This window comes from Nematolebias whitei, chromosome 11 (genome assembly GCF_014905685.2).
Source record: "Nematolebias whitei isolate Nwh7 chromosome 11, NemWhi1, whole genome shotgun sequence".
NCBI lineage: Eukaryota > Metazoa > Chordata > Actinopteri > Cyprinodontiformes > Rivulidae > Nematolebias > Nematolebias whitei.
Window position 1 is genome coordinate 42,278,044 of NC_056508.1, and position 11,411 is coordinate 42,289,454.

At 39.4% G+C, this 11,411-nt stretch overlaps 1 protein-coding gene across 1 annotated transcript in view; it reads left to right on the plus strand.

Annotated features, from left to right (window-relative positions):
* The first annotated feature begins 762 nt into the window (after nucleotides 1-762).
* Nucleotides 763-11,411, plus strand: part of hdac7a (histone deacetylase 7a) — a 54,394-nt gene continuing 43,745 nt past the window's right edge. Inside the window, exon 1 of the mRNA XM_037684383.1 lies at nucleotides 763-823. The gene's annotated coding sequence lies outside the window, so the exon portion shown is untranslated. The remainder of the gene's footprint in view (nucleotides 824-11,411) is intronic.

Here is an 11,411-nt window from a genome sequence, read left to right on the forward strand (position 1 = left end):
TCATTCTGGCTGCCACCCAGTTATTACTTCTGTTTGTTCCAAACAAACAGGAGAAAGTGTTTCATTTTTATTCATGTCTGAGGTTTTCCCAGGGTTTATCATGCCAGCGAAATGGATTCAGCTTGTGAATAAGGTTTTACTTGGTAAGATCATTTCTGTGCATGTTCTGCAGCTCTTAGAGGCAGATGACAGGGAGCAGAGGTGAGTGTGATGAGTTGGTCTTATAGAAGTGCACGGGCCGTGCAGCAGTTCATCCGTCATATGTCAAACTGCACTGCACACCTGGTGTCTCCTCTGATTAGCAAAAGAATCTGTGCAATGAAGAAGTTGTTTTAAAGTGTTCAGCTTCAGGCACTGGATTGCAACACTGAAGGACGCCTGTTTGTTTATGCAGCATGCAACAGCGAGCGTGTGCAACCTGGGTGTGAGCTATGCAAATATGTCTATTAATGACCTGGTGGAACCCTAACGCACCTGGGATGCAGCAGAACAGGATTTAATTACTCGGGATGAACTCCTTTTTACTGTTTCTTGTCATTCATAAATCAGCTCGAGCAAATAAGGACCCAGGTGGTTTTTTTTTTTAAATTTTTTACAAACTTTTAGTCTAAACAAAACCTCCAGCCAGCTCTGCATTCAGTTTGTTGCTGTGCTGCTAGAGTGCTTTTCATGCATTGGCTTTAAAATGTTTAATGCATTTACTTTTTTACATTTGTACTACTTTTATGTGAATGATATGCTAAACATTTTGTTTTGCCTCCTCAGATACAAGAAGAGTTTTCTCAGAATCATCATTTGTGTTGACATCAGGCACTAAAACAAGGTAAATGAATCATAAATGATGACTTTTACAGGCATTGTAGAGTCATTTTACACTTTAGTGTGTTTTTTTAAGCTCTAATTTGGAAATTGCTTGGTGCAAGATGTTTTTGGGACCATCATAATATTGGTATTTGTTCTTTTGTGTACACTATTTAAGTAATTTTCAATCAGCTGATGGACTGACCCACATTATGGTGCAGACTTTTACACATTTTGTTAGTTTCTTCAAAATTAAAAGTTTGCCTATTACTTTGTTTCACGAAAAACAAACAAAAAAAACACTTGCTGAACCAACGATGCTCTCCCCAGATAATTAGTTGAAGTGCCATCTTGTGAGTCTATGTTTGTTTTGTATGTTTCGTATAATGAAATGTGTTTTGCATGTCATTTGCTGTAATCGCAACAATCACAAAGCATGATGTTGGTACAGGAAGGTACAACACAGTTGCAGCTATTACCGTATTTTTCACCTATAAGTCACTTTTTTAGTATAATTTGCATGCCCTGCGATTTATACGCCGAAGTGACATCTTTATAAACCAATTTTTGGCTGAGATATGACAGTTTTCATTCATTTTGACTGCAAATATTAAACACAACCATTTTCAGCCGCTAGATGGCATTCAAGTAATATGGCATGCCGTTGTATCATGTAATAGGTAAAAGTGGCTATTAATGACACAGTTGGCTCGCCATAGTCTGCCACCGTTGCCTGCCTGGAGCAACCATCAAACCAGCTTCATTTCACTGCACCGCCCCGGTGAAATGCAGCTGATATGACCATTAAATTGCATTTATTAAGTAAAAGTTAGACTGAGACACACCTTTTCTATAATGTCAAGCAAACAAATAATTGTTTTTAAGTATTAATCTTGTTAAATTCTTGTTAAAATCCTCACATGCACGCCCCCTTGGCCGCTATTTGGCAGCCAATCGACTTTTGGCATAGCACCAGCCCACATTTCCGGGTTGTCAGTGGTGACACATAATAGATGCAACATATACGGCGAAGCAACATGTTTATGGATTTTTTCCACTTTAGTAGACATTTTTGGACTGATGCGACTTATACAGCAGAAAACACGGTGCTTTGTTTTACAAGTGCAAACTTACTGAACCGATGATGCTCTCCCCAGATAATTTAGATGAAGTACCATCTTGTGAGTCTTTGTTTGTTTTGTATGCTTCGTATGATGAAATGTTCTTTGTCATTTGCTTGTCAAAGCATGTTGGCACAGGAAGATACAACACAGTTGCAACTACTGTATTAATTTTTGTAATTGTGTCTGCAGCCAGTTTTCCTCAACATGGTTGAAACTGTGCAAGATGCAGCAACAAAACTTCTCAGGTGTTCAGTTAAAAGTGGGCGTCAACAACCTTTTGGTCACTGAGTTCTAAAAATAAAGGAGCCAGGCGGTGTGTGGCACTTTTTTCATTATCGTAGCCTCATTATTTGCAGTTCGCCACTCTCTTTAACAGTTAGTATATTTCATGTACAAGCGGGTATGATATCATTCACGGTACCACAGATGTGATACATTGGAGGAATGTGAATGTTATTTTGCCGAACCAGAAAATAATTTTCTTTGATTAAAGGAAAAAGCTGATATTTGCACGGAGATCAGAACAACGTAACCAGATTTTTTTTAGGACTTTCAGAGCCTTTCATCAGTGGTCAGAGCTGCAGTCTTGTAATCCTGAAGCATCAGGTTTGAGCCCAGGTTGTATCTGGAAGGGCATCAGGTGTTTAAAAACAAAGTGACCAGATCTTTTATGCTTGTTGTGGCGACCCCTGCAGAAGGGCCGTAAGCTTCCATCCGTCCATCCATTATCTTTTACTCACTTCTTTTTCGGGTCGCGGAGGTCACTGGTGGCCATAACCATTTATCACTGTGCGAGAGGCGGCGACCTGGACAGGTCGCAAGTCCATCACAGGGACACAGAGACAAATGAGACAAACAACCATTCACTCTCTCACTCACACCTAGGGTCAGTTTAGAGTTACCAATCAGCCTAACATGCATGTTTTTGGTCTGTGGGAGGAAACCGGAGTACCCGGAGAAAACCCATGCATGCACAAAGAGAACATGCAAACTCCACCCAGAAAGGCCCCTGGCTGGGATTTGAACTGGCAAACCTTCTCGCTAAGAGGCAAAAGGTCTACCAACTGAGCCACCGTGCCACCGGGCCGTAACTTTTAAATATGTAATTGCTTCTTAATTTTCTCACAAACTCTGCAAAATAGAAGCAAAAGATAAAAAAGATAAGATCAAGTGGAAGAAGAGTCCATATCAACAAGTTGCAGATGCTGCCCAGTGGCTCGTTATGATCACCATGGTAACCACATATCTGTGTCTGCTTGAAAAAAAAAAAAGTGATTGCGTAAAAACCATAAAAGATCCCAAAATGCCAATCCATATTTATAAAGTTCACTGTAAAAGCATTGTTTAAAGCTTAAACAGGTTGCAGAAAGTTGATGTACGCTCCAGTTAGAGAGGTTCGAAGAAGGCCGGGGTCTGTTTTGCTAAAATCCCACTGGTTGTGAAAGTTCTGTTGTACAACCAACCGCCACCAAAGGTTACACGCACACCATTCCCGATCAATCTGCACGTTTTCGTAAATAATCTGCGTGTTTTATTCCAAAGCTGTGCTTTTAATACGGATGCTTCACTGTTTAGGCATCGGCATCAAAATTTGAAAGTGCTAATCTTACCTTTCTGTCACAAGTCATTACCAATTTAATTGTGTACGTGTCCAAATCATTAACAAATAACTTTGTTTGTTTTTAATATATACGGTATGATTTTATGTATCTGATGCGTTTTGTGATTTTCTTTTTCCTTGTACGATAGGAGAGAATAGAGTCAGTCCCTTAGCCTCAGAGCCAGATCTTATCCAGAGACACTTGGATGATTTAAGGTCCTCTGGTGTCCTAACTTAACGCCGTGTTGTGTTTTCACTTAAGAGGATAGTCCTCATCTGTCTGTCCCTGTAACACACACTCACAAGTTTACACACACACACACACTGAGACACGCGAAGTAGTTCTAAAACTTGTTGACAGTCACACACAACTTCCACTTGAGTATGTACCAGCAGGGTAAGACTGTATACATAGAAACGAAGCGGTGACAGTTGTGGGCTGGCAGAGCAGCATTCATGGCTGCACCACTGACTGCAGCCCAGCCAGCTGCTATCAGAAGAAAAGGGGGTCTGAATGGAAGTGACAGCCGTGGATTCCTCAAGATGATGGAGGAAGACAATGATATGAGTTAGTATTTCCCCATTAACTGTTGACCACCTCTGTCTGTTAGCGAAACCATTTGAACCACCAGACAGATTTTAGTACAATTATCACAAAGTAATAATTGAAATACTATCAATTAATAATTAAATTAACCATATAAATTTATTCAATTCAAGTCGGCTACCACAACAAATTGACTTTAGTCAACCCCAAAATGACCATAACACTCTCAGCTATACAGATATTGAGTTAAAATATTGATTTAGTATTCAATGATAATAATCCATAACATATTCACCGAGCGCTAACACGTTTTGTGAGATCTCATATGATAGCATGAGTTTGCTTATATATTTTTTTCAAGGCTTGACAAAAATATAACTACCGTTTTTTCCAGCTTATAAGTCGCACCTTTTTGCCTAATTTGCATACCTTGCAGCGTATACATCAAAGCGACTTATTTGTTTTTTTCCCATATTTATAAAACCAATTTTTGACCGTTTTCATTCATTCTGACATGGAAAATATTGAGCACTACCATTTTCAGCCGCTAGATGGCACTCGAGTTAGTATGGCATGCCGTTGTGTCATGTAATAGGTGAAAGTGGCTATTAATGACACAATCGACTTGCCATAGCCTACCACCTTTGTCCAGCTCGCCTGGAGCAACTGTCAAATCAATTTCATTTCGCTGCGCCGCCCCGGCAAAATGAAGCTGATTTGACCATTAAAGTGCATTTTATTAAGTAAAAATTCAACTGAGACACACCTTTGCTATAATTTCAAGCAAACAAATAATTGTTTTAGGTGCTTATCTTGTTAAATTTCGAAGAAATGCACAGCGAGTTGTCCCTCTGTGCGCTCCTGCTTCCGTGTATCGGTTTTTGGATTGCAGCTGATTTGACCGTCAAAGTGCATTTATTACAAAATGTTAGACTGAGACACACCTTTACTACTTTGTATAAATTTGAGCAAACAAATAATTGTTTTAAGTCTTAATCTTGTTAAATTCTTATTAAAGTCCTCCCGTGCACACTCCCTCGGCCACCATTCGGCAGCCAATTAATTTTTGGTACAACACCGACCCACATTTCCAGGTTGTCAGCGGTAATTCATAATAGATGCGACTTATACATCGAAGACACTTATTTATGTTTTTTCCCCCAATTTATTAAACATATTTGGACTGATGCGACTTATACGGTGGTGCGACGTGTACGACGGAAAAGACGGTCGAACTCCATCATGCCTCATCTTATGATGATTGTTGTTTAAAATTGGCATGGAAGGCGTTCAGTCTTCATCCTTTCAAGGAATGCTACAATTCACTCTCTCACTCACACCTAGGTACAATTTAGATTTACTAATCAGCCTAACATGCATGTTTTTGGTCTGTGGCAGGAAACCGGAGTACATCTTACATTTTCAAGTCGTACTTGCCTGCAGTTTTATTTAAAAAAATCTGCCTTTTGTCCAACAGAATTGCTCAGCTGCGCACATTTTACAAATATAGCTTGTTCAAAAAAGTAATTTCAGCATAAGTGTTTATTAAAGAAACATTTACTGGTAGGATGAGCAATTTGAGTGAGTGAGAAAACGCAGAAAGTCAGAGTAAAGAACATGTGATCCCACTGTCAGTACTGGACTATTCATAGAGATCCTGAGTTGCACAAGGCTGATTTAGCAACTGTGTGGATTTTTTTTTTCTCCTTTGGATGCATCCTGAAGCCTTTTGCACAAATTCATGAATCACTTTAGCTTCCAGAGTAGATTTCTGCAGCCATGGCTGGTTTCTGCAGAAATTTCAAACCACACTTCCCTAAAATTAAAGTTTCTAAACAACCAGCTGAGATCACGTGTTTCTTTTATAGACAGTTAAAAATATTCTAATTTGTTGAACATTTAGCTCTGTGGTATGTGTGCATGTGATTTTGCGTTCCTGTTTTCATGTGAAGGTAACGTTTTCAAAAAGGTGTTTATTTTATTCCGTTTCATAATGTAGCTTGTGTTTACTTTGTTTTATATCACTACTTTGACTTATTTTTGATTTTATATGCTTTTATGTCTGTTTATTGTTGTGTGTACCTAATCTGTGTTTTTCTTTTAAAACGGGACTCTTGAAAATGAGTTCTTGCGGCTCAGTGAGACTAACCTGTATAAATAAAGATTGAATGAATTTTGGGAAATCGCTCATCCTGAACATCCCAAAATGTCAACACGTTCCTGTAATTGCATATGAAAGATGGTGAAATAGCATTTTAAAGTCTAACTCAGTGAAGTTTTTTTTAACTTGCTCAGGCCAAATTTACACTGTTTGCATCTAGAACAGGGCTATTCAACTGGTGACAAATAAATAAATAAAACCAGTTAAATGTGAACAATAGTGCTCTTTATTTAGAAAATCCACACGTCACATTTCAGAATCTGGTTATTATAAACGCAGATTAAATGTTAAATATGAATATTTCTATATTTATCACCACAGTAATATTGTTACACACATTAGTGGTAAATATTCAATAGAATATATATGTTTGTTTAGTGCTTAGCTATAACTTAAATATTTAAGGAGTAAACATTTTTAATAATCACGTTAAAAGTTATAAATGTTGTCTTTACTGGTGCCTGTTTCTTTTACAAATATATTGATGTGTGTCAATTACAGGCATTAACTTAAAACACTTTGTAGAACGGTGCTTTGTGAAGTTCTGTCCATTTCCTTTTATTCGTTGACCAGCTGATCTGCCACATTCAATATGGCGTATGCTCTGACGTACCGCTGCAACGGGTCAGCCCACTAAACGAGGTGTCTGTTAAAACTAGTGTAATTTATTGCGCCACCTCAGCAGTTCAGTTGTGAACGCCCTGGCAGATGACAACAGCCAAATCAGTGATGGAGGAATGTCAGGAGAGCTTTGAACCAATAATAATGAATGATTGTTTGAAATGCGTTTAACAGGTTAACTCAAAAATTCAGTGCAACAAAATAAACACACTTAAAATCATTGTAATACTTGGTTTATTTACAAAACGACTTGAAACTGCTGGATGTTCAGCCCCTGAGCTGCTGGCGTTCAGTAACTGTGGCCCCCTGAGCAGTTCAGTTGAATAGCCCTGATCTAGAATAAATAAAGCACAACCTAAGTGGGTTGTCAATAGCTTATTTAGTAGTGCTCCATCTTCCCATAATGGGTGTGTTTGAAAGCAAGTGTGAGTTCATTACATTAGCGTGTTGCCTTTAGGCCTCTTTTAGTCATTAATCAGTCGTTAAATGACGTCAGAGCTTTTCACTTTTCAGTAATACCTTCAGTGAAGGAGCAGTGATTTGGAAGTGTGTGTGTGGGGACACTAGTGGTTTCCCTCTCTGAGTTATCTGGATAGGAAACTTTCCTTGAGCCAGGCTTAACGGCACTGCGGCAGCGGCATCAAAACAAGAAGAAAAGGAGATGGGAGGACATGGGAGTCTAAACTGAGCTCTCAAACAGGAAGCCACCCCGGTTTGCTCATTGTTGTGCTTTTATAGACTCAACTTCCTGTCAGCTGGACCGCCTCTGTCACCATGGTTACCATCCTTGTTGTTAATAGCACGGACTTTAAAGATCAGCTGCAACTGAAAGGGGCTAAAAGAGTGACACGTTTGAAAAATGTGAAGAATAAGAGAAGCTGTGATGTTATTATTGTAAATCAGTGGTTAAGAAATTTGGCATCTGAAACTTTTTAGTCGCTACAAAAAAAAAAATGGATCTCCTCAGTACCAGAACTGTTGGCTTTTTCTTTATGATGCACCGTGTCGTTTGTGACTGATCTCGACTGCATCATTTATTAGTCACGCTCTCTTTCTGTTCTAAAAGTGAACCCAGTGCAACATGAAAAGGAGCTGAGAACGCGTCATTAGAGTCTTGAGTCTGCAGATGCCCTCAAGACACGGCTGCTCTTCATCAAATAAAGGTGCCAAAACCGTCTGAACATTATCCTAAAATCAAACAGTCCGATGCTGAGAAGAGTTTCAGAAACCCAGAGAGAAAAAGTGGTGGGGTAAGAAAGAGAAGGAGTCAAAGTAAAAAAGAGGATGTGGCCGGCAGTAAAAGAGCTCTCTATCTAATTATAGATCCTGCTGTGAGCTGGCTGAGACAGAAGTGCTGCTTGGTTTGGGGTGGGGGGGTGTTGTTTCACACTGCCGGATATTTACATGACAAGCTGGGGTTTGTGCTTTTGACTTTACTTTTGTAATTTATTGCATGTGTGTGTTTCTATGGGAATTTATATAGGTTGTAAAAAAAGCAAAGGTAAACCAGACGTCTAAGATTCTAGACGTACTATGTATTTGTCATTAATGGTGTTTTTTTTTATATTGTTTCAGCCTTAGGTCCACACAGAAATGACATTTTAGGAAACCAAAAACTAAAATTTTAAACTGAGTTCAAGCGTTAGGGAATCCTGAAACTCTACCGTTGCATTCTCGTGTGGACAGCCTAAAACCTGCAACCTTTTGAAAACAATGATGTCATAGTCCCACCTATTTTCTACAACCCCCAAAAGGTATTATGTTGTGTTGCAGATGCCATTTACCCATCCATCCATTATCTATACCAGCTTCTTCCTTTTCGGGTCACGGGGGTCACTGGTGCCCATATCCAGCTGTCACTGTGAGAGATGTGGGGGACACTGGATGTGTCGCAAGTCCACCACAGGGACACAAACGAGACAAACAACCATTCACTACACCTTGGCACAGTTTAGAGTTATCAGTCAGCTTAACATGCATGTTTTTGGTCTGTGGGAGGAAACCAGAGTACCCGGGGAAAGCTGATGCATGCACGGAGAGAACATGCAAACTCCACCCAGAAAGCCCCCCTGCCAAAATTTGATCTGGCGACCTTCTCGCTGAGAGGCTGCAGCTCTAACAACTATGCCAGTTAACCAACTACAGCAAAACGTTTGTAAACTGTTTATCGTTTCCCCTAGATAACTTGTCATGGAGGTGCGCTCATCTTGTCTGGGATTTTTGTCGGGCGGGGGCACATCGGAGCTGTGCACTGTTTGTTCCGACAGTTTTTGAGCGGGGGGGGTTCAACGTGAGCACTGCCTTTAGCTTTTTAGCTAGCGCGCCTGTATTGCATGCCGTTAGCTTAGCGCTACATCAGTGCTGACAGGGTGGGGGCGCGGTTCGGTTCAGTAGGCGGGGCACTCAGTTCTGTCAGCGAGGCAGGGGGTGCCCAGCTTGTATAATGGTAGGGGAAACACTGTTCAACAAGGAAAATATGCTAATGAACAACAGCAGTGTCTTAAATAGAACAGATTATAAACTCCTATCTTCACATCAAATCTAAGGTCAAACATGTGATCATGTTATTGAACTGTCAACAATACAAAAGACTAAATTTGATGAAAACAGTTACAATATACATCAACTATGCATTAAATAAATGGGAAATGGGATTATTTTGAAAAGGTAGAAACTTGTGTATGGATTTACCCTGATAAGATATGGTCTTCACAGGAAACAGGTGGAATTCCCCATCTGGGTTAGGTGGGTATCTGCCTCAGGTGGAGGAGTTCAAGTATCTGGACATCTTGTTCACAAGATGACGGGGAGATGTAATGACAGATCGGGGCCACGTCCTCAGTAATGACGGCGTTGCTTCGGTCGGTCGATCAGTCGTGATAAATAAAGAGTTGAGTGGAAAAGGCAATGCTCTCAATTTACTGGTCTGTCTTTGTTCCAACCCTCACCTATGATCATGAGGTTTGGATCAGGACTAAAAGCACTAGATCCAGGAAACAAGCAGCCAAAATGAGCTTCCTTTGTGTGGCTGGGCTCAGAGAGAGGGTGAGGAGCTGCAGTGCTTCTCTGTTCCAAAAGGAGGCAGTTGAGGTGTTCGGCCATCTGATTATGATGCACCCCTTTGGAGGTTTTTGGGGAACATCCCTCTAGGTCGGAGGGATTGTGTATCTAGTGTGCATCAGTTATTTTAATAATAGCAACACAATACAAGAGATGTGTTCTCTGTGTGGAGCCTGATGGGATTATTAACAGACAGATTATTAAATCAGCATTCTTTTGCCACTGTCTCACATACATTAGCTAGAAATCCTGTTTTTATGCATACATTCGTTTGTGCGTGTACACTCATTAATACATAAGTTTACATCTTCTAAATATAGTTTGGTTTGAGATAATTGTGATTCACACATGCAGATTTATCAACATGAGAAATCGTCTATCTGCTTCACACTTTATAAATGAACTGAGAAAACCACCTTTCTAAAATCGGTGCACTAAAGGGGCTATGTCTTTAGTTGGAAAAGCAAATTTAAACCTAAATAATTTTTGGTTATATTCTAGTAAAGATAGAGAAATGTCTAGTTTTGTGTAATTTTCTTCAGTTTTATTTTTGGCCTGCCACCAAGAGGCAAAGGCAGACACTAATGTTAATGTGAGTTTGAGCAAGTGTTTGTGTTTGTTATATTTCATGAACAACTTAATGGATTTTTATAATACTCCCATAAGGAATTATTGGATAAACATCTACAATTGATCAACTTTGATGTTAAACTGATTTAAGATTATTATTATTTGGCCATAAGTTGACTTAAAAAAAAACCCACAAGAATGACTGTAGCTCAGTCACTCTACAGATATCAGTGATGTGGTAGTAACTGATACGGATCCCTAACAAATATTTTACAGATTCTAAACTTTGTTTTAAATTTTGCTATTACCTATTTGGAGTGAACTCTGTATAACAAATATCTCATCGAATAATGCATGAATTTAGTTGAAACTCTTTGAATATTCATTGGACATATGTATTTCTACAATTGATTTACTTTCGTTTGAAGTTAAGTTAGTCTAAGATGGCTTCCAGAAGAAAGTTACCTTAGAAAACAGAAATGGCTAGATTTTAATCAATTTTTCAGATATTCTGCTAACGGGTAGACCAGGGCTATTCAACTAATCTGCTCAGGGGGCCACAGTTACTGACAGCCAGCAGCTCAGGGGCCGAACATCCAGCGATTAAAATAATTATGTAAATAAACCAATAATTACAGTGATCTGTTACCTTTTAAATTTGTTTATTTTGTTGCATTGAATCATAAATGCAATGAAAATAGCCCAAACCAAAGTCATTGGTGAACCGGACTGAAGTCACCCATGGGGCGTTTTGTTGAAACGTTTCATCTTTCATCCATTATAATCAGTTCGAGGCGTCACAACAAACTCAGTGTTATAAACAACACCTTCACACAGTGGGTCAACCAGTTTGATGGTGCTCAGATGGTTTCCAACCAGTTTGATGGTGCTCAGATGGTTTCCAACCAGTTTGATGGTGCTCAGATG